We start from the raw sequence: 24,877 nt of genomic DNA, 5'->3' as shown, positions 1-24,877 counted from the left end.
TAATAGCTGGGAGTGGATATCTAAAGCAAAGGCAAAAATTAGCCATAAAAACAATGATTAGCGGTTAAATCACAAACACTCATCTGAATTTAAAATAGCCATATGGAATAAAATAGCCAAACGGTTTCTCCCATTTGATGCAACCAGAAAAGGCTCAAAATCTAAGTGATTATGATTTACTATTGTTCCAGGAAACGTGGTTAACCACCAAACCCGTTTGGTCAAATCATCACATTTTTTGGATCCCTGTAATAAAACCCCATATGGGCAGACCAATGATGGGACCTATGGGTGCTTTAAAAATGGATTTGCCATGGTGATTATTCCAATGGGAGAGTCCAAACCCAGGACTCCAATTGTTAAAATATCAAACAGATAACCCTGGAGAATTCATGGCCTTTTTGAACATGTACTGTAATGCAGCCAATATTGTCGATGACATCTTCCTAGGTCTGGTCATGAACCTTTTGGATAATGTTGATCTCAATTCAACCCTAGCTGGTAGATTCATTGCTGGGGATTTAAACATACATTATATAATAAAGGATAATAAAACCTTATCAAGTAGAGCAGAAAAATGGCTCGACTGATGGCTGATAGTGATGTGATCATGTTAAATGGATGCATACAGGGGGATGTCCCTGCTAAATATACGTGGGGACGACAATATTCAAGAGCAATTATAGATTACGCTTTCATATTGAGAAAAGCTCTGCACACAATTCAAAAATGAAATGTGGTATCAACAAATTCAAGCAATCATAACTTATTGGTCATAACCTGTCAGAGCCCTCATAGAAATAATCGAGGTGGTTATTCTCCAAAGGTAGGGCTTAACCAAGGCTTCAATAGAAAAAAAATGGTCAACCGGTATGCTTGACAAAATACTGAACAACCTAATTCTTCAAAAGCAAAAACAATATGTTGACCTCCCTTCTAAATTCAAAGTGAAGAAGAAAACAAATACTTGTCAAAAAGAAGAAATCATAATACCTGTGAACCAGTGATAATGGATAAAAAGAAAGAGAGAAGAAGAGCAATTCAAAAAATTCTATTCACTAATGGCAGGGATTATCATAAACAATGTATGGCTTTACAAAATAGACATAAAATATTTATAAAACAATAACAGCACCAAACATCACAAGAGAATAACAAAATGATGCTGCGTACAATAGTTTCCAAATCAAGTGCGCAGATTTAGGCTCTATTAAAAGATTGCTGGCATAGCTAGAACAGCTCACACTCTAAATACCATTGGCGAAACGGATTGGGTTAACCATTTCACTAAATTATTCTATGATGAATCTGTTCCTCAGGAGGCGCCTGTGCCTTGTCAACATCTAGGAAACAAAGTGGACTTCGATCTAGCAGACATTCAAGAAATAATCAACAAAATAAGCAGATCTAGAGCCCCAGGACCCGACAGTATTTCTAATGCAGTCATTAAGAGATCCCCAGAAAAATGGGCATTGATCTTGCATGAAATTGTCAAGGAAATACAATTGACCTGGTCTATACCAACCTTGTGGAAAGAATCCATGGTCATACTAATCTTTAAAAAAGGATACAGGTTGGACCCGGCCAATTATAGACTGATAGCCCTTCTAGATTTGGTGGGTAAAATATATGCCAGGATTATCTTTTCGGCCCTTAACAAATGGCTCAAGGATAATGATTTGCTAGAAAGGAAGCAAGCTGGATTTGTAGCGGGCGTTGGAACTACGCCAAATCTTCTACTTATACAAGCACTAAAATGGCAAGCTCTAAATAAGAAATCCCCTTTGTATGTAGCTTTTATAGACTACAAACAAGCTTTCGACACAGTATCTTGGCCAATGCTATGGAGCAAACTAGAAGCAGCTAAATGTCCAAAACATCTTCTTAGCATAATCCAACAATTGTATTCAGGAACAAAAGAATTAAAGTTAAATTGAATAATCAAGGTTTATTAACAGAAGCGATTAAAACAAATGTGGGTTTGAAGCAAGGTTGTCTGTTTGCCTCAAACCTATTACATTTTTATATTCACAATATCAATAAGTACTTTAGAGAGGTTAGTGCCTTCCCGCCGAAGATCAAAAACACAGTGGTGCAATATCTACTATATGCTGATGATCTAATTATGGTAGATCAAACCCTGCTTGGATTACCTAGAATTCTAGGCGCCTAGGAAAATAATGCAAAAGATAACAACCTAATGATTAATGCAGCAAAATCAGACATAATACTAATTGGATCCAATCAAGTCGCCCAAAAAGAATTTAGAAACCGTTGGCATATAAAAGGAGAAAAAATAGAAGTCATCAAGAAATATGATTACCTAGGAATGAATATTAATGATAAGAGTGATCAATTATATAAAGAAGAGCTTAGATATGAAATGCTTGCTAAGTGCTCACAAGCCATGTTTATTCAACAGAAATATGGGACATGTTAAAAAAAAAAACTTAATCATGTACTACAAGCTTAAAGTAATCCCTATGCATATGGAGCGGCAAGTAAGCTGCCAATCCATCATCCAAATTGGTCATATCTAGAAGACTTTTATTGGAAGATGGTGTTGAAACTTCCAAAAGGTTTTCCAATGCTAATCCTCCGATATGAATTAGGCCTAACATCCCTTAAAGCTGTTATTAATTGGAACGCCTTGCTACTGTATGAAAAATGTAAAACAGAAGGGAAATATGATTCAACGGTAATTAACAAAATTGCACAGATATTTGATAAGAAAATGTAGACATGATAAACCTATGGAAGATAAACTGCCAAGAGAATATGATCGAAGCTGATATTAGTGAGGAGCTCTTAAATGAAAACATAAAACCCAGTCAGAGCAAAAACAGAAATTCTGGCTCAGTGACTGGATCAAGACAATAAATGAATGTGAGAAATATAAATGCTTTAGCACACGATCCTTTCCTATAAAATAATTGAATGAAATCCAGAGATATATTGAAAAACATCCCGATATGCAGTATAGATCAAAAATCATGAGATTTCGTTTTGATTTAATCCGCACGAGAGATAGGCAAATGAGATGGGCGGGTAATAAAGATATCGATGGCACATGCAGATATTGTAGAAAAGAGGGAGTGAGTGAATCCCTCAAACATGTCATGATAGATTGTACAGCTTTAGTAAATCATTATGAGAACTATAATATGCTTGACAAAGATGTCTTCTGGGACATAATGTGCCTTGCTCATCACATAGCATTAAACTTGGCCAGAATCAGGTTTTAATCTAAAATAAAAAATAGATGAAATAGTCCCCCTATGCCTGTCCACATTAGTAGGACATGGATTGGTTGCTTAGTTAGAGTGACTGGAGTAAATAAGAATTTATAACAACATGCAATTAATTTAAAGATCTAAGTATTCAGAGATGTATCAGCTCAATAACAATGTGACGTTTCTATTGTATTCTCACAGATTTGTTTTCCTTAGAACATTTACATTTTTCTCAGTACGGTATCTATGAGATATCAACAGTATAGCAAAATGAAGCAGAGTGCCAACTTTAGTTGGTTTATTTCACAATGCACATGAGAATTTGAGATGCATGTGAGATCAGCATTTCGAACTAGCCGGACTTACTCCTCATTCTTCATTGAAAATCTTGATGGCTTTGAGTTTTTCATTGTATTATAAGTTCGACATGTTATTTTTATAGTATGCATCTAAGGAGACATGATTAGTGTTACAAGGCTATTTTTAGAGTTGTTTTAAATTTATTTTTAAAAATTAAAATAATGTCGAAAATGAAAGTATTATAATTTTATTGTAAAATATATATCTGGAAAGTTGTATTTGTAACTAAATCAAATTGATTTAATAAAAACATAAAATAAGGAACGCTTGACGAATAATGTAATTGAGCACCCCAATGTAATACTTGCAGCTTTTTCAATCGCAAAAGCAGCAGCAACTAATGCTTGTACACAAGGATAATGCTCTTTTATTACTGGGTCTAAAATCCCACTATAGTAGGCTAATGGTTTATGTCCATGTCCTAATCTCATCTTCTGCGTAAGGACTGTTGGCATTCCTTCTCCATTTGAATGTGAGAATAAGTAAAACTCTTCATTATGGTCTGGAATTCCTAACACAGGGGCTGTACAATTCTCCCTTTTTAATTGTTCAAATCCTTCGGTCATCTCATCTGTACATATTATCTTACTATTGCCTATCTGTGCATCCTTGAGTTCTTTTAAAAGTGGTTGAATATATGTACTGTAATTACAAACCCAGGCCCTACAATAATTACCTAGGCCTAAACATTGTTGCATTTCCATTACTGTCTCATGTTTTGGAATCTTCATGATTACTTCTGCTCTCTAAAGCGTCACTTTTCTCCCTCCTTGAGAGATTAGCTGTCTTATGTACCGGACCTCTTCCAGGCAATATTATAATTTCTCTTTGTCTACTTTGTATCCCTTCTCTGCTAGTATGGTCATTAGTTTAACTGAATTTTCTGCATGTTTCTGCTGTCTCGCCTCACACCGATATATCATCTACTGAATTATTGTGCTCTTAAGTTGTATATTACCTAGGTCTATCTGAAAGGTCCACTTAAAGATCGATGGGGACTCACAGTATCCCTGAGGTAATCTTGAGTATTTCCAGAGCTGCTATCTATATGAAAATGAGGTTAAATCTTGTGATTTCCCATGAAGGGGAATTGAAAAGAAGGCCTTTTGTAAATCTATAACTGTAAAATATTAGCTGGATTTGGAACCAGAGGAAACTCTACTTTGACAAAATTATTTAGGAGGGGTAGATCCTGAATAAATCTCCACTACCCCCCTGTTGATTTCTTCACTGGGTTTTTCATGGGGATTCTAATGGTACCAATATTCCCTGTTGTACTAAAGCGGAAATGGTTTCAAATATATCTTCATCTGTTTCTCTGGACATGGGATACTGTTTTGCTCATGGCAAAATTGCTCCTGGTTTGAGCTTAATTTTAATTGCTCCTGCTTTCACTCAATAGACCCACGTCATGTTGGTTCATAGGAGGCTTGGAACCATTTCTAAATCTTCCTGGAAAATTGTGGTTTATTTTTCACCAATGCCATTCTCTGTGGTATTTTTCTATTCTCAACTTTAATCCAATAAGTGAGACTTATAAAAAATATGAACTCATAATCTGAATACAGCTCCTAATATGTCAAGTCTTTTAGTCGGTATCCTTCATCAAGTGCTATTACTGTTCTCTATGTTCTTTCCTCATCATCTATCCCGTGAACAACCACCCTTTCCTCTATTACCACTACTACATCTAGTTCTATGGGAATAATCTGTCTTTGTTCCTCATCCATAGGAATTTGTGGCCTAAACAAACATTCATCAGGTATTCTCAATGGTTTACCTATCAATCCAGGAAGCCATGTCAACAAAATATTTACTCCATACAAAAATACTTCTGGGTCTAAAGGGACACCTCATAATTTCATTTGGCCTCTAAATGCTAATATAAACCTTCTTACATCCATGTAATATATCCCTGAAGCGGAACACGCTATCCCTTTGTCAGTTAAATATATTGCCATATTAAGTTTTATCATCAAGTCACATCCTAATATGTTAACTGGTGTCTGCCGAGAATACAATTGTGGCATAGACACGTCATGTTCTCCTATAGAGATTGGTAATTCATCTGTAAAAAAGCAAAAAAAACTCCCTGCACATTCTTGGCAATGCCAGACACTGGGTATTTTCCCTCTTCAACACAGGAACAAGTCACTCCATTGTCTATAAGAAATGAAAATGTCTTGCCTCCTATCTTTACCCTGACCCTTGGTTCCTCTTGGGGGTCTGGTGTCACTGATAGTACTGAATAAATTAGGTCACTTTTTTATTGTGGATACAAATTCAACCCTGTACCTGTCAAAGAATTTCCTCCTACCACGGTCCCACTCCCTATCCTGTGTGTGGATGCTTGTGGGGCTCTTGTATTCACATTCCATTGTGGCACCATCACTTGTGTCTGTGCTTGCTGGGTCTGTACTTGTGTTTGCATAGGCACTTGCTGTGGTGGCCCTTGTGGTGACTGTGATTGCAACAGAACTTGTTGCGTTTGTTGTATTTGCGGCACACGCATCTGATTCTGCGTGTGCTCTTGGGCATAATACTCCTGCGGTTCTGTATTGTACTTTGGAGAGTAGCCCATCCACCCTCTTGGGGCTTGGCAGTTCTACTGCATGCCCCCTCTACTTCTACACATTCGAGCCATATGTCCTGTCCTCCCACAACTCCAACACTGTTGTGACTGTCCTCCATTAAGTCCTCCTCCCCCTTGGGGGTTTTGAAATTCACCTCCTTGCCCTCTAGGTCCATTCCCTCTACATCGTGGACAGAAATTATATCCACCTTGATCTATATTGTACCCTACATTGCTTGGCTGCTCTGGCTGTAACTCTGGGTGGCCGCGCCGTCACTGTTCGTCAATACTGCTTCTTCCATGGCAAATTTTGATAATTTATCCTGTACTTATTTTGCTTCCTCCTTCTTCTATTCTCAGCTTTATTCTTATTCTTCTCTTGTAATAATCGACAATGATGTACGATAGTCAACTGTATTTCTGGTCATGGCTTCATTTCCATCCCTACCTGTTACTTCATCTGCCGTTGCACAGGCTCGGGCAAACCCTGACATTAGATATGATAGAATAATGCTACTGTTTGATCCCACGGTTCCCTCATCTCAAGATGTTCCTGAATCCCCTGAATAAAGGCAACAGGACCTTCGTCCTCACCTATTTTTCTTGTCATAATCACAGCCATGTCTGATGTGTTACATTATTGTACTCTAAGTGCCTTCCATACTTCTGCTCAATTGTTAAATGGCGCTCCATCGTGTGTCGTGTTTTGTGCTGTCACACTCGCATATCTTGCATGTCTCCAAATGTCACCAGCTCTCTCCCTAGAATACCTTCTAGTTGGTCTTTTATGTCACCCACTGCTAACATCATTTCCACTATCATTCTTTCTAACTCATAAATCCATTGTCCCACAACTGCAGTCAAACTAAATAATTTACATTACAAATTATATTTGTGCATTTGTGGCCACGGGTTATATTGCGATTGTCCTCCCCCTTTCTCTAATAATGGGAATTGAGTAACTCCTGATCTACAATCATACCTATGTGTGGTGCCAGGTGATGACTCCAGAGATGAGAGCACCTCCAATTCAGTCTGAGACAAGAAGTTGTGCTCCGTGGAAGAGAATATGTATTGATTTTGGCTCCACAAGTGAACATAAACACTTCCTGGTTGTCATTTATCAATGGTCCTGAGACCCAGAGCTCAAATTTGTATCCACAAGGGTAACGGTTTATGTCATTTCGACATTGGGGAAGATGTTCACAACACACGGGTACTCTGTTGATATATAATCTGACAATTAACCCCCGTTTCAGGGTGTGGACATGTGTCTATTTCTTATAGGTTGGGGAATTCATCATTGAAAGATAACTCCCATTTGGCCACGAGCAAATGGTGATGGAGAGAGATTAATGAGGACCTTAAATAAGCTTTTCAGGTTTGCCCAGTGGCAAGGAAACAAAATTGGGTGATCCTGCATAATGCGTCCAGGGAAGCCTGGAACATTGATGATGTGGTGACTGGTAAAGTAAGGGAGCACAGGAGTAAGCAGAAAAGCCGACGCCGGAGACTATGTAATCCGATCATAATTATAGGCAACACTTTGCTGATACATATGCGCAAGCCCACTGGAAAGTGGAGTCTCATACACAAGCCTCTCCCGTTTCAGGAAGTAAACCAAAATGGATTACTGGCTCTGATAGGAAACCTATGGTGACGGAAATACTAGTTTCTTCAGAAATCTGACAGGATGAGAGGACCGGAAAGTGGCCAGTTGAGGGGGGTGGGACTCACAAGTCTCATCAATATTTTCAATTACTTAAAATCCTCTCTATTTATTTTGAACCATGTTTTGTATCTGCCTCTTAAATCCCAAATCGTGCTCATTGGCTGCTCAAAATGTCCCTGCATGCAAATAAAACGCAAGCATTGGCAAAGCCAATGGTTTTGGCTTTAGTGTAGACATGGGAAAGGCATTTACCGGGAAATGTCAAAATTGTACTACCTGTCCATAACATGGCACCACCTAGCAAATAGTGTTTGTATCTGGGCATATTATGGCAGTGCCCGGCAAATGCATATACAAGAGCCAAAATAGGGCTCTTTGCCATGCCTTGCTCTTAATAGGAAATCAATTCAAGAAACAGATTACAAGACACGCATATTGCTCATAAAGCACGTGCTTGAAGGCATACTTGTTGAAGCTATTTTTATCCCTGCAGAAATTGGCTTACAGTTGCAAATATGCCATCACCTTTCAGAAGCCTGCATAGAAATAGCATTGCAGTCCACTTAAAAGCTCAGAGCTAGATCAAAGAGACTCTCGGGGTGTGCCTTGGCCAGGGGAATCGGAAAACAGGTAGTGGGTAGTAGATGGATAAAATGCCAAACAGCACACACAGGTTTTGTTTCCCCCTCACATCTCATGTATCTCAAATTATCACTTCCATGACAATAGTTTCAGCATCCATGATGACTGCTTTTTTGACACGTGAAACACGTTTGTTCTGTTGAACTGTAGATTGAATGTCATCATGCATGACGGCAAGCTGTATGCCTGTGTCGAACGAGGAGTAAAACCCAGGGCGATCAGACGGGATCCCAGAGAGGTATTATATTGACCCCATCAGGATTTTAAGCAGTGACGTCGTTTGGGGATAGCCAGGGGTCACAATTTTGACCTTTGTGGACTCCCTTGCTACCCCAGCAATCCCCCTTGCTAACCCTGTACTAAAAAGAAAATGTGGTAGTAAGGTTGTGTGCCATCACTTCTCGTGATGTCACTTGCGGGTGAAGTCAAATGGCATCACTTCCTGTGATGTCATCAGAGGTCAAGGGTCGGGTGATGTCACTACCGCTATCCCTGGCATTTTGGTGAACTGACATCCATGATTAAGCTGCCCAGATACTTCTGGATGTAATACTGATACCACGGTCAGTGCAGGGGCCGGATTACCCAACATTTGCACCAGTGCCAGCCAGTGAGAAAATGCATTTTGTGCCTTTTTTACTACTTCGGTCATACGTAACGGAGCAAACAGGTTTTGCCCCTATCCAATATTGGTCTAAATTAATGTTTCTGCACAAGTGCGAGGTTTAGATAATCTGCCCACAGTAGCTTGTACTTGCATATTTATAAGAGGTAAAACAACACTTTGCGGACATCCCAGGAACTTAAAATTGCATGGGCCAAAAATAGTGTGACCAGATTTTCAAGACAAAAAAACGGAATGGCAAACAACATAAAAGAAGGACTACCCCACTCACCGCTCTCTTCTGGCCACCTTAGACGGACTCTCCCCACCAATCTCACAGTATCTGTATACAAAATGTGCTGTTTCTGACTGTTGATATAAGCACGTAAACATGCCGCGCAAGGAATTTTGCCACCCTAGGTAAACTGTCAGATTGGCGCCCCCCCACCACAATATTTCGTGGGCCTACCCCTTCTCAAACAACTGTCACCATTTTGTTACTGATTGCTGCAACCCATTACATTACCTTCACCTAACACATTGTTCACATCTTCTGCTGTGTATGGATTCCAATGCACTTTCTTCACATTAAGCTGCAAGAGCACTGGCATGTTGCTGGTACACTGTATCCAGGCAGGCGGGCTGCCTTGTGAAGGCTCTCAGATGCGGTTGTGTGTCAGCTGCACATACGCTCGCAGCGGGTGATGGCAGGTTGAGAGATGGCCAAGAACAGCAACCGAGAGCTAATCGCTTGTGCAGGGTTATTATTCAAAGGGACTCTTTCACAGTGCATAGAGCGTTCATGTCAGTGTGACACTTATTTACACAGGGATGCACACAGCAGGCTTTGCTTGTATTGATGACTGATGCTGGCTGATAAAGTAAAGTAAACACTGCCTGGCTTTCATATGTTTTGCTATCACTCAACTTACCCTCCACACTGAATCTGTTGGTTGTCTCAGTGACCATCGGTCTGGCTTTAGAGTATCCAGAAGCAAGGAAACTGCTCTTCTGAACACCTGTGAAGACCTGCTCTCAAATCTTGACTCTAACTCTCCCTCTGTCCTTATTCTTCTCAACCTCTCTTCTGCTTTCGATATGGTAAACCACAACATGCTGATCACCCGTCTCAGTGATACCCTGGGGATCACATGTCAGGCCTTGGCGTGGCTCACCTCCTTTCTCTCTGACTGGCCCCCCCAGGTGGTATTTGGGTCCTTTCTCTCCTCTATTACTCCCTCTACTTGTGGTGTCCCCCAGGGACCGAACCTATCCCCCTGGTTTTTCAATATCTACATGGCCCCCTTGGCCCACATGATCTCTACCTTTACCTCTGACTTTCAGTGTTATGCGGATGACACGAACTCTCTTTAAGACTACCCTCGGCCTCCTCCTCTTCCTCGCTCATTTCTGACTGTCTATCTGCAGGTCATTCTTGGTTTGCTGCCAACGATCTTTGCCTGAGATCGTACTCATTGGAACCCCTACTCCCGCTTTCCCGCTCTCACACTAGCCATCCTCCCTAGGCCCTGCGCCCGCACCTACCAATGAGGCAACACATCTAGGGGTCATCTCTCCTTCTCCTCTCACATCTCAGACATCTCCAAAAAGTCCCACTACCAACTGCACCTCCTGAGAGGTATTCTGCCTTTTCTCACTTTCCCCCAGAAACTCACCACCTCGCAAACCTTGGTTCTCTCTAGGCTGGACTATTGCAACAGTCTCTTTCTCAATCTTCCTACCTCTACTCTCTGTCCTCTACAACTCATCCAGAACAGAACCGCAAGACTTATCCTTGGCCTCAAGCCCAGTGACAGTATCTCTCCAGCGCTGAAATCCCTCCACTGGCTCCCCGTGGCTGCAAGAATCAAGTTCAAGACCCTGTGCATAACCCACAAGGCTTTCTGGGGCCGGTGCCTGCACTATCTACAATGCTCTCTTCCTAAATACTCTCCCTCTAGAGTCCTCCACTCGTCGTCCTCCAACTCTCTGCGGGTGAGCCATTTTCTCAAACAGAGATTTGAGAGTAGATCTCAATCCTCTGCAGGTGCCTCCCTCTGGAACAGCCTCCCTGCCTCTCTCTGTTTTGAGCCGCAGCATCTTAAGTTCCGTAAACTCCTCAAGACCTTCCTCTTCTCTTCCTCCCTCCCCCTCTCTCTCTCTCTCTTTCTTTCTTTCTCCCTCTCTCTCTCCCCCCCTGATAACCTCTGTTCTTTTTCTCTCTACCCTCCTTCTCCTCCCTAACTCTGTTCAGTTTTGCTGACTGGTTGCCTGCTTCACCCCCAGAGCCTTACAGGTCCCATGCTCCACCGCCAGTCTTTTGCACTTGTCTCCGGGCCACTGCACTGTGTTCAGCATTACTGCACTTTCAGATCACGCTCCATGAGCGGGGCAACCTCTCTGCACTTAACCCAGGGCCCTGCTGGACTGGACTCCTTTGTTCCCTTCAGGTTCCCCTACTTTGCACCTCTGTCTGTATGCATGCATGATCTAAATGTACCAGGACTAGTTAGTTTGTTCTGTCGGTTACATGTAATTATAACAAATCCAAAATAACTAATACCATAATAAGGAATTCCCAGATAACAAATTCCTTTAATGTTGTGTTTGTGGAGGGGGTTCTGCCCCAAAGGCCCAATTTGTTTGTTCTTAATACTTTTGCCCCACCCCCAAAGCCACTATCCCCACCAAACCCTTTGTTTTTTTCCAAATTAAATATTTGGGAATTTGTTATTTTAGGTTTGTTATAATGGTATTAGTTATTTTGGTATTCATGATAATCACTGCAAACTGTCCTGTTCCAACGCCCCCCTTTTGTGTCCTTTCTCCCTAGCTTGGTCGCTACTGTAACACTTCATGCAATTACACTAGGTGAAATGCTGTCCGGCCGGGTATGCTAGTTTTTCTGTCAATCACTCTGAACTTCAAGGCCTAAGAGTGATTACTGTATTTCCTTGTTCCCTTCTCGCCTTGAAGCCCTTTGAAGCACTCCACTTGTGTATAAGCGCTGTATAAATGAACAATAAGTAAAATTATTGTCATGATGTTCCCTTGAATAGGTTTCCTTGCACTCCAGTACTAGAGGAGGTGTGATGAGCCGGCACTCCTCACAGCCCCCAAAACTGAATATAGGATGCTGGTCTAGACAGAACGCTGCCCTGGCAAGACAGTTTCTGCAGGAACGCAGCTCCGTTTGTTCCAGCCCAATTCCTTTCCATGTTTTTCAGAAATCTCAAGTTGGTCCTTGTTAGGCGTTTTTTTCTTTCCAGTGCATTCTGTTTCTAAGCACTCCAAATGTGGGTGGGCAGAGGGAGAAATGGCGATTTGCATGGCGGTCATAGAATTTGGACACTTTGGGAAGCAGGGATTGACTGCTGGCCTGGCCCAAAATCGATAAGACAACCCACCAGGCCATTGGGAGACCTGTATCTTGCAGACGAATCTGACCAGGGCCGGCCTTACATCTGGCAGCGCCTGGGGCGAGGAAACAAAATTTGGCGTCTCCACCCACCTCCGGGTCCCCTACAGAGTGATAAAGGGGCACTAAATTATTTTTCCTCGCCCCCACTTCCCGCTCCCATGGCGCCAAGCACCAGCACGAGAGGGGGGTTCATTTTATTACAATAGAGCGCCTATCGCGCCTTCACCCACCACGCCAGCTTGGGGGTGCCCTTGAAAGACTCGGACTAAGCAGGTGTGGCGAGGGGCTAATGTGGCGCCCTGGGTCGGGTGACCCAATTTAAAAAGTAAATCACTGGGACAGGGCATTTAACATAAAAGTAGGACTAATCCTTGGAAGTGGCTGTCAAGGCACTAAACTTCAATAGTGTTTGCAGTATAAGGGGTTTTAAGTGTTACTCTTCAAATAAACACATATTATAATTAATTTATCACAACCTGACACTATTTTAAATTGTGCAGCATTTCTTCTGTGCGAGATTGTGCGTTCCTGCCTCCCAGCTATGAAGAACTACTACAAAAAACCGGGACCACTGCAGTTTCCAATGGGAACATAATCTTGAGAAAAGGGGACAGAGCACCAAATTCCGGGACAGTCCCGGAAAAACCGGGACGTCGGGTCAGCCTAGCCCTGAGTGGTCGCCCTGGCGCCTGTGCCTAAAGCCGGCCCTGAACCTGACCCAGTGAAATAAGAAAAACAATGCGCCTGGAAGCCCAGCAGGCGCCCCTAACAAGTGGCTTGTCCGAGAGGAATGTCCCGTCCGCAAGCCTGGGATTGTCTTGTCACTTTCCCACCATTCCTCCCTGGGCGATTAGGGGGAAAGGAGCCAAGCAAAGCGCGCGTTCCTCCTGGGCCTCCCCTTAAGACTTTAAAAGCTGAGTATTGATTTCGAGTTACCCTGCTTCACCTCCGCCTCGCGCTCGGGGCGCCTCTATTCCCCGGCAGGCCTGGCTCGGCGTCCATTTGTTCTGGAGAGAAGGATGGAAATCTCGGGCAGGCCTGCGCGCTGTCCGTGTAATAGCGCTGCGTGCGCCTTTAGCCTGGTCAAGTGACACCTCCCGGCTTTCCAGGCCACTGTGCTCATCCTCCCCGCCCAGAGCGGCGCTCCCTGCTACGCTCAAAACACATCAAGTGGGAGAATTGATTTTGCGTGTACGAGGACCTCGGCTTAATCCCTTCCAGTCCATCTCCTTGGTCTCTTGATACTTTTTAAACTGTTTGCTCGCTCTGCAAGTCTGAGCCCCCACCCACGCGCCTATTTTTGTCAGCCCCCGTCAGTATAGGCCACTTACCTCCCCCCCCCCCACTAACCCCCTACTGCCCCTGACTGAATGCGGTGAAGCGACTATGGCCGTTATGCCAAGCCAGACATGGCTAGGAGGAAATAGAAATATTCCTTTTTAATCCTATATTACAAAAATGAGAACAATGGCAGGTTTTTATAAAAATGCCACCTCACCACCGCCTCCCCCGACCCCACCAAGCCCCCGCCCCCCCAGGTCTATAAGCCTATTAGCCTATTAGCACATGGTCACAGTAGCCACACATTCTTTGGAGTTTTTGGGTTTGAAGTTTAAAATGGTGCTTTAAGACAGACTGAGTACATTTAATGTGGTTTATTTTTTGTAATGTTTGGGGAAATGATGTGGAATAATGAAAGGTTTATAATAAACCAAATCGTTGATAAAAAACATTTTTTAAATTGGTTTTATTTTTTAGTATTTAAATAACATGGTTGTCTTCATAGGTTAAGCATTTTAACGGCAACTTGGCTAAACGGGAGCAGGCTTACGTAAGCATGCATTTAGGTGATGAGTAAAAGAGGCACGGGTAGCATAGCTCAGTGGCAACGTGTTCGAATCCCGGGTCTGTGCTTAGAAACCTCTTCGGTATTAAGTGTGTTTAAAAATAAAAAACATGTATAACAGTTGATAAGTCATCCCAGCATGGAATCATTTGCTGAAACAAAATCCTGCATGGAAATTGCAGTGTTGTTTCTCTGTCAGCTTCTGAAGACAGAATTTTTACATGCAGTCAATATCAGTAGTTATTGACTGCACTCTAAACATTCCGATTGGAAAAGAGGAGGTCACTAACGATTACCCAGTTTAATGGTACTCAATTCAAGGATCTGAAAAGGATAAAGGGATGAGTCAGCCGTGTCAGAGTTCATAATTGCTGGGCTGCGGCTGGCCGCATGTCAGGAAATTCTGCATAGAGTAGTTCCTTTTTCATATCCATTGCGTTGTATGGATGCTCGTTGTCAGGTATATAGCGCCCTACTGCGAGGTGAGTCACCTCTTCGTCATTTGAAATCATCACAATTGCAGACTTTCTCTTCTTTGACGTGCATTTTAGGAGAGATGGATGAAGATCAAGAATTAAACACACAGGTACAGAGCAGCGTGGCAACCTTTAACAGACCACCCAGCTTATGGCGATTTTGCGATTTGCAAAAAAAACGCAAAATTTGCCTTTTCCCGCAATGGCCGCTATAAATCATTAAATGAGCGCAAAAAAGACACATTAGCTTTATGTATCTTTTTCACGCTCATTTAATGATTTATAGCATCCACAGAGGGGTTGCCAATTGCAGCAGCTCAAAGGTTAACAACTCCACTGAGCAAAAAGCAAATAAACCGAGGGGCTTCAGTTCAAAGGTGTGAACCAGGGTTGACACCTTTGAATTCAAGCCCCTCCATGGAGCTGATCGAGCTGTAGCCCTCTCCCCTCTCCACACCCCAAAATGTTAGGCTGTGGTGACTCAGCCTGGCTGTCCTAAAGAGCGTGGCCAGACAGAACGGGACACAAATGACAAAGGCCTTGCAATTAATTACCATAGCAGCAGCAGGCAATTCCTATACACAGTTATGTTAAAATCAAGTCAATACTGTTGGATTTGCAAATGCTTGTTTTTAGCAGGACTTCAGTGAAGGACACTCATAAAAACTATCTTGGGGAAGGAACCCACGTTTTGTGTTTGGCAGAGGTACTGGACCTGATTAAGTGTAACAGAGTTATTCTAGGGAGGGTCTGCACTGACACCAAGCTTGCCGAGACCAAGCTTCGGCAACAGCAGTATCCCATATCCTCTTCACATGGCAGCAAGCTCCTGTAAAGCGCTTTGCTGCCACAGCTGTGCTGTGACCCTCACCAGTGATGTGGCCTGTCCACCGCACTAAATGACTTAAAGGATTTAAGGTGCCAGGAAACCTGGCAGGATTACTGGCAAGAGCGCTTACTGGATCCCTTGAGCTTAAGAAGCATCTTGAGGGACCCCTTCCCCAAATAACACAGTGTTGCTGTGGAGGATTAAGGCTTTGGGAGCAACTCACAGAACACTAGTAGCGATGGACCGACTGTGGGAGCACCTCAGAGTGTTATGCGGTTTCGAGAGTGCTTCCAGAGGAGCAGGCAGTGAATCTGGTAGAAAGCTGGAATAGGAACTGGGAAGGAGGTGATCTTCAGACGCAGGTGACCCACAGTGAAGACTAAGAGCTAAAGGAATTACATAAATGCCCTGATTTATGCAAAACAATTCTAGCAGTGCGCAGCAACGGACTGGGAGTATAGATCTGGGGGACGAATGCTGGCGAGGGAAGTGCCTTCAGCCTTGGAGGCAAGCCAGATGGCCTGCAGAGGATGCTCCTGTCCTCCGCTGAAGGGAGGATTCTCATGGCTCATTTGGATGGGAGACTGAGTCTTTTTGAGATTATCGTATCGACGTTGTCATCTTTAATTAAGATACACCTTCCATTTACTTTTATAGGGATCCCACCACCCCCATGCCATCTTTGGATTTCCTCTTTCTTCACTGCACTCACCCAATATCTATACCCAACGCTTCACTCCCCAGTCTTTTAAAATTTTCGATTTTGGTACTTATCTGCCAATTTAGGCTTTGAGGGTGTTTAGCTCCACTTCAATGTCATTGTTTTGAAATGTGTGGACCTAACCCCGGAGGACTGCCCGTACACATTGGGTTCACATGCCATGACTAAAGAGTGGTAGTGAAGCAGTGATGGGCTTCCAGAAATGGACCATAAGGGTTACCTTAACTAGGGACAGGTGTGCCTGGACGCACCTGTGTGAGAGGATCTCAGTAGGGGGATAGCAGAAGGGGCGCATTTTAGAATTTAGGTAGATCAGCAGAGCTGTGTGCGTGTGTGCCTGTATGTGTCTACATTCCAGTACTGAAAATGCAGGGGTTATAGCTGGGCAGCATTATGAAGGTACCAAAGCAGGAGTTGCGTAGAGTGCTGAAAGTCAGGACTGAGGTCGACTGGTAGAGCTATATTTAGGAACCCACAGAATAAAAGAGGAGCTGCAAGTCAGGACTGATGTGATTAGGGGAGATGGGATTGAGACCAAGTACTGAAACTGATGTAGCTCTGGAATGGACGGGGGTGCTCAGAAAGCTATGCAATCAGTGCCATTATAGTGCTTATAAATCAAGTGGCAGAAGATATTAACTCAGAAGACTGCTTTGAAAAAACAATGACGGGCATTTCAGGCTCACAGTTTGATGCTATTGCTCGATAAAGTTAGCTCAAAGGTTTGTTAAAAGTTCTCCACATCACCTCAAACATTCCTGTTTCAATGTGCAACACTCTGTACTGTTCAGGTTCTCTGTTTTTGGATAAAAAAGATGTTAAATGATGTATTTTTCGACAATAAATAATGCCGCAAAAAATGCAGTTGTGTGCCGCAATTTTTTCTTTTTTGTGCCGCAAAATTTTCCATTTCATGCCGCAATATCCTGGAGGGTCTGCTTTAAGGACCGGGAAGGTCAGGCCTAATCGCCTCATCTAGTATTCATCTCAGACCAATCAGCATTTGCATTCCAAAGCCAGACCCTATTTTTATTAAATGTATCTACATTGTTCAAAGTATCGCATAAAGCTGCCTCTAAGCTTGCTACGCTAGCAAGTTATTTTGACCGTACCTTTGCTTATGGCCTTAGTGTGTTTTCTGATTTTGTATGAATTAGCCTCATTTTTCCTCCATCGCTTTCTTCTTTTCTCAGCGAGTCTCCAAAAGTGGGATTGGGTGTGCCCAGATGAGGGTCCACCAAGCTTCGCGGGCGTAGGAACTGAAGCTGCTCCTCAATGAAGAGGATCAAGGCCAAAACATATCTGGAATCCCTGTGTTCCTATGCTGCGGGGCTCTGGTCTGACAGCAGGGGCATAATTGGTACCCCAGCATCCGCTGCGGAGCAGGGGGCATGCTACTATTAAGGGTCAACTAGATGGACTTCCGGCCTGACTACGCCTGTGGGTGGGAGGATTCTCATGCCCCCCTCATCCTATTGTGCAGGTGCGTAACACCGCTGCCTCACACATCTGCTTGGACTGCCCTCTTTTGTGACAGGATTAACACTTTTTGCATAGGGTTAGCCTCCTTCTGCTATGGCACAGATACGATAAACTAAAATGTATGTAATGCAATGCTACCCAGAATTCCCAGTGATTCAAATCCAGTGGCTACAACGGAAACGTCCAGAAAGACTGTATCCATTCGTACGAATAGTACAAAAGACCGGAAAGGGCCTGTACCATTCGTACAAATGGGAAAATACCGAACATGAGGAGTAGGGGATGCGGGGGGTGTCCCCCGCTCTCCACGTTTGGCATTTTCAGATTCGAAGGTTGCAGGGTGTAAAAATATAAAGTTTTTTTAAAAAAAGAAAGGACCCTGCGGGCCGGTTCCCAAGCACGTAAGTGAAGGGAACTGGTGTCGCAGGGTGTCGGCGGCACACAGGCACACAGCGAGGTGTACCGCCAAAAGCAAAAGGTACGTGGGAGAGTGGGAGGGTATTTGTTGGGCATGTTTGGGGAGTCATTTGCTTTGCGTTATTTGACCGTAAAAGTCAAGTTAGGTTATGCTTTGTTCGGCCGCAATCTTTTCCGTTACGGGCAAAGAACCCAAATTCGGCTACAACACATCTATCCATCTCTTTTTGCTTTTCTCAGTGCATCTCCCTAAGTGGGGAAGGGTATGCAATAAGAACGAGGGGACTACTTCACGTCACCCGGAGGGATAATATTCTTGCAAACACAGGGAGAGTTTGAGAGTGGTAATAATTCAAACCATAAATCTGTGCACTATATACATGCTTTACTCTCATTGGCTAACAAGCGGTCAATAACTAGTGTGGCAGATTCACAGAAGAAACATGAAGGCATCTGACAAAAACGCTGCAGTGACGGAAGCGCTGCATGGAGGGAATTCTGGAAAGTGTGACATCTGTGAGCCACGTCGAAAGAAATCACATTAATTCATTTATTCATTCATTTTATCATTTGTTATAGCGCCTTTCTCCATAATTATGATACCCTACACGCTTAAATAAATCGTAGAAAGTGCAGCTTCGATCAACCTTATTGGAGCTGCATTGAAAAATGCCTCGGGTACATGACCTAATTTCTACCAGCTTTTCACAGCATCCAAATTCAAAAATCCCCATCTACTTTTCTATTTACAAAGCCTACAAAATGTAATCCCCACGGCACCAGCTAGCAGGCCAAACATGTTTCTATTTTCTACATGTTTCTTGTGGTTCAAACTCAAATTAAGCGGATCTAATGAATCTACAATGCTGAGTTTGGTGGGCTGTATGGGGCGGTAATAGCCCACTGTCCAAGTTAATAGGATTGTGTGCAGCGAGGGATTTTAACAAGGGCGGTGGTCTGTTACTAGTAGTATAGCCCACCAAGATCATCCTTATAGCTATACCAAACGTGGGCCCTGGAAAATGCATGGCCGGTGTTTAAGATAAATAAAATGGCTGCCATGCAAATGGCTGCCACGCTCCAGCCAGATCCCGTCCTCGATTTCCATGGCATCTTTGGAGGAGGAGTGGATGCAAGGTGGCGGGGGCGAGGATGGCTGCTGTGGGGAAATGCTACGTGGGAGCAGTGTTTGTTAATTTACTTATGGGGCAATGGATGGGGGAAGACCTTGGTGGAAAGTGAGGGCGGGTACAAGCACATTTCATCTTGCTCAAAATACCGGTTATATGATTAGGTAAAACCGGCATTCTGAGCGATCTGATTGGATATGATGCTGCCCCACGTGCATATTCAGGATTGCTCTATTCTCCAAAAGGGGCGAAGGGGACACTCGGGTAAGTTATTGTTCAAGTTTGAGAAAAGCAGCTGTTTAATGCAAACAGCCTATAATGATGCGTCCAGCAAGCTCAGCAATCCGCTAAGCGCTGGTCGAAAGAGCCAGCAAGGGCCTGCTCTTTGCAACAATGGAAGCTAATTTAATGACGCAGTGTACACTTTAAAGCTTACTGCTCCAATGTATTTCATAAGTCAGTAGTTTCCAAAAGTGTTCTCCCAGTCACCCATCAACAAGATCTTTTGAAAATGAGTTTTTTTGAGAATGGTCCTAACTGTCTCTCCCTACTGGAACTAACTGTATCTCAAGAATGCACCCAGATACCCCTGAGTTAAGTGTGCTTTATAAATAAATAAATCAATCAATCAAAAAAATTGCAATTTAAGAATCTGGGCCACTTTTGTGTTGATCCAGAGATGTTTAAAGCCACTTCCCTGGCTCCCCTAGCACTGCACTCTAACGCCCAGTCATGAATCTGGGCTGCATCCGGCTTAATGTTGGGGGAGCGGCACAGAATCCGCTTGTCACCAGGTGAATCAGGGAACTATTTTGGCCCCCATTTTTTTATATGGTATTCACCGTTATTGAATGCAGAAAAGCTGATGCTCTCCCCATCTTTAAGGCTTTAGGCAGTAAAGTGTGGATTTTCAAAACGACTTCATGCAGTGTTTCTGAACATCTGCATTTTTTGTGTTTGTACGTTTAAAACAGGCCTTTCCATCTCTGTTTGGAGGATGGAAATTAATATTGTCCGATAGCACAGCGAGTAGAGCGCTGGCTTTGACATCTGTGCAAAGCCTGCTGGCGCAGGTTCGAATTCCGGCAGACCCAAACTCAGCCTTCCATCTATCTGAGTTTGATAAATGAGCACCACACATGCAGGGCTCAGATGCCTGAGGGTTCGCAGCGCTATATAATTTATTATGATACAGTACATGATCATATCAGTACTGTACACTATAAAATAGTGCGCAGGAGGATGAATATTGACCCTTCTGTGCAATACATAGCACAGGGGCTCACTACACCAGTTCACCTGCCTCCCAGAATCCGTGGAAGTAACAGAAAGCATGTCCATCATGCTGGGTGGGCTAAACATTTGACCTCCAACCTTTGAGAGAGGGTAGCAACTTTGGAAATCTCAACTCATAATCTTGCATTATTTATCATATGTTCTATTCCCAGGGATATCAGATGAGGTTAATACTCCTTGGTGTGTAATTCCGCGGTCAGTAAAACAGGTGCTATTTAGAATACTGCTTGCTTTACCTATAATGTCTAACTAATAATGAAGGCTTGAGATGCACGGAAAGCACAGAGGGTCGCCTATGCTCACACAGTTTCCCATGTCCTGTCCTATTTGAATGGTGTAGGCCCAGAAGGTTTGTTTCAGTTAAGGATCTTGGTTGCGAGCCATGTACAATGACCAAAATATTTCCCTTTTAATTTTGACCTTTAGGTGGCGCTTGCGCCACCTATAAGCCGGAACTATTGCATTAGAGTACAGCTTGGAAAACATGACACATGAGGAGGGACACAAAGCTTGTAGATGTTGTTTGGTTATTTAGTCACCCATTGGTGCCCATGGCCATGCTAATCCCTGTAGCCATTCCCACTCACTTCCTACACCTCCCCGCCCAAAACACATGCTCCTTCGATCTCTTTGAGCTACCCTTTATCAAGCCATACCATCAAACTGTGCTCAAAATCGAAAATCTGGGGCAAGTTGTAGGAGGGAAATTGATCTAATATGGACAACCTGGGAAAGCTGCTATATGGGAGTGTGAGAAGCATTATAACTTCAATTTTACGTGCATAACCTGTTGTTTCATTGCTGTCCTTAGATAGGACAAACAATTGTAGGGGAGTGAATTGCTGGTGAGGTTTTTGTATTTGTTTTTGTAAAATAATAAAAAGATATATATATAAAAATAATGCGATCAAAATGCCTGCCAGTGTTTTATTCAAAGCAGTCCTCTGAGAGTTAATGACTTCATTGGAGCTGTGAACATGCTAAGGGTGTAATAAAAATGTCTTCATCAGGTCTGCCTTCGCCCACTCGATTTTATAAGCATTATGATTGTCATTCACTGAAATCCTGTTAAAAACAAGCATTGGCAAAGCCAGTAGTTATGTCTTGTGTATAAATATTAGGCATTTTAAGGCACTTTGATTACATGACCAGGTACTCACACCATTTTGCATCTCCTACCATCAATGGTTCCTTTCCCATGCCTACACAAAAGCCGAAAATAATGGCATTGCCAATACTTGCGTAGAGAGAGCTTTCACCTAAGTCATCCAATAGAAATGTTAGAAATGTGATAAGTTTTTGGCTTGAGTAGTTACCCAAACTGCAGCCTTTCATTCGTGCAAATAAGACCTTTTTGTCGAATCAAAAAATCGAAAGGCTAGTTGTAATCAAGATAGCGTTTGAAAGTGACTTCGCTCGAACGAGGACATATTCTTGTAGCTCTATTCCCAGTCCCTGAAACACCCAACTAGGGGTGGGCTGGAAAGCAAAAGAGGCCCTGGAAATAATTTTCAAAGTGGCCCCATATTACACATTTTCTGCAAGCCCAAACCCTTTTCCTACAGGAAAATGTGGAAATACCACACAAAAGAGGCTCAAGGTGCAGAGGCCTACCCAGAAATCTCCAGAGTTCCCTATAGGCCAGTCTACCCCTGCACGCAACCGTGTGTAGTAGTGGTCAACAGTACCTGCCCTCTTCATGTGACTGAGGAAACTGCACCATGCGACCCTTGACCTTGGTGGTCGCCATGTTACAGGCTGGTCAGCGGAGTCCATTTGCTTCATTAGTGCCCGAGTCTCTTTTCGCTGCACATCCCTCCTTCAACACTTGCACAAAATGAGTATTCCCGCTGTCTTTTGGGCATTTGTTTAGCGGGAGAAAGGTGACCGGTCTCTTGCAAGGAGACATTGTTCGCGGAGAGAAGCATTCCCTTCAGCACTGAGAAAAAGCGTGCAATTAAGCTGCTCTCTTTATGCACTGGGAGCTATGTCAGTGCACTTCTTTCTAAGCTGCACTTTCAGGCTTCTCTCGAGTGGCTTTCAGAAAACTTGTAGATACGATAATTAACAGAAACACCGCTTTGCAGCATGCAAATTATAATATGATGTTTTTTTTATTTAGCGCAACCTGCCACTGTTTTGCGTTTTTGTAGATCTTTTTCTGATAAGTAATATATATTGTTGAATAAGAATTGGAATGGTTACCACATGTTAACAGGTTTATCCCTCCCAGAAAATATTTTGATTATGTTAATTATGTGGAGAAAAGTATAGAGACGAATGTATGCATTATGCGTGTCATATTTAGGTAGAACTGTGTGGGTTTTGCCTGCATTTGAGATATCCTTTTTATCTTGTTTCTTCTCATAGCTGATGATGCCACGGTGTTCTTTCAAGAGATATGCAAACATATCACATGCATGTTGCCTACAAAACCTGTAGCACAGGCAGAGATAGCATGTCCAGGTCATTTCACGTAAAGAGATCCACTGATAACAAAAAGTAACGTTCCTGTAGATTATTTAATACAAGAACGTGATTGTGATGTGTTGCAAAACAATTTAGATTTTATGATAATGCTTCTTCAAATCCACAAAGAATGGTTGTATATGAATTGTTCGAACTACAGTTGTTCGGATTACAACTGACCTTTGCACAATTGACCGAATTTTGAAGTTCAATTGTTACATATATGCGGGGGACACCAGCCGCAACCCACCACCCAATGCAAAACCCCCACCCAAACCCATTATGTATAAAAGGTTAATTCGGACCCTTGAAATTCGATCAATTCGGACATTCGAACAATTGTGTTTGAACAATTTGGGTAATACCCAAAGAATCACATCTTACAATAAAAAAAAGAGTACCATAGATGACAGTACATTAGATAAAATACATTTACATGTATTTAATGTGAAAACTCTACATTCAATGAAAGTTTATACACATTCAACATATTGAGAACAAGTACTAACTGCTCAATGCCTAATATCCAAATCTTTCCATGAGTAAATCAACCCAATGTTTACTATCTATAGATAGTATATAGACTATCTATAGATTCCCAGGAAAACATTCCCCTGACATGTTTCTGTCCTCTAGTGCTATTGTTGCTGGACTTTCTTCAGGGGTACACTCTTAGAGTACACCTTTCTATAGATAGCTTTGGCTTTTGACCATCATTCAGTTCCAATTGTAAATTATGAATTATGACCGTTTACAATCAAGCTCCTCTATTTTAATCTTTGAATATCAAGAACATGTGTCATGTGTTTCTCTACCAGACTATTTTGAAATAACAACTGAAGAGAAATTAATCCAAAAGACAACCAATTTACATTGTATTCTGCTAAATGGAAAATATAGTTGCTTGTTAATTTGAAATCTTCTTGTCCTAGTGTATTCATCTCAAATGTAATGCAATGTGGATGATACAAAAAGCATGTCATGGCCAATCAGCAATTTTGCTAATTGTTTGACAGCAATGTTTTTATTTTCAATAACAAGAATCTATTTCGTTTTTTTTGTAACAACTGAACTTTAGGTGGCACTATAAACAGGATACAAAGCATTCTCATAGTATGAAACAAAAGACAGGGATAGATTTTAACACACATGAAGATAATTTATAAATATGATTTTACCTTGTTTCTTTCCTATGACTTCACATCTTTGGAGTTGTCAGAATGTATAGACCTTTCTTCCTCAGTTTGTTTTACAGACACCTAAAAATACCAGTGTATGCACCCATTAAGGATTTCTCAAGTGCTTATTTTTGTATTTCGGAACAAAAAAGGTATAGGATTACATGCGTACCTATTTTTTATTGCAGCCTGGGTAGAGACAAGCTTCAAATCATCCACATTTGTTAACGCAAGTAGAGCACTTCATTGACAACTAAACGTGGGCTTACTGAAACATGGCCATTTCTGACCTAAAAATGAACGGCTTCAATAAAAAACAAGATGAGGTCGGGTTGCAGAGTAAGGCACAGTGACTCAATTACATCACACATTACGTATGTAATGTGTTTCTGGTGCCTGTAGTGGCGCTTGCTTAGCTCGGGTCACTTTTCTTTAATATCAGTACATGTACAACACACATTTGCATTAATGTTTTAGCTATAGTTATTTATCCATGGTATCGTTAATAAAAACTTGTCAATGAAACTAA

At 42.4% G+C, this 24,877-nt stretch overlaps 1 long non-coding RNA gene across 1 annotated transcript in view; it reads right to left on the bottom strand.

Moving 5' to 3' along the window:
• Positions 1 to 24,437, bottom strand: part of LOC138570139 (uncharacterized) — a 262,140-nt gene extending 237,703 nt beyond the window's left edge. The window contains exon 1 of the long non-coding RNA XR_011303408.1: positions 24,349 to 24,437. This is a non-coding gene — a long non-coding RNA (uncharacterized lncRNA). The remainder of the gene's footprint in view (positions 1 to 24,348) is intronic.
• Between the last annotated feature and the right edge of the window lie 440 nt (positions 24,438 to 24,877).

Source organism: Ambystoma mexicanum, chromosome 2q (assembly GCF_040938575.1).
Source record: "Ambystoma mexicanum isolate Mex_15411 chromosome 2q, UKY_AmexF1_1, whole genome shotgun sequence".
Lineage (NCBI taxonomy): Eukaryota > Metazoa > Chordata > Amphibia > Caudata > Ambystomatidae > Ambystoma > Ambystoma mexicanum.
The sequence above is the reverse complement of the archived record's forward strand: the minus strand, read 5'-3'. Positions and strand labels throughout refer to the sequence as shown.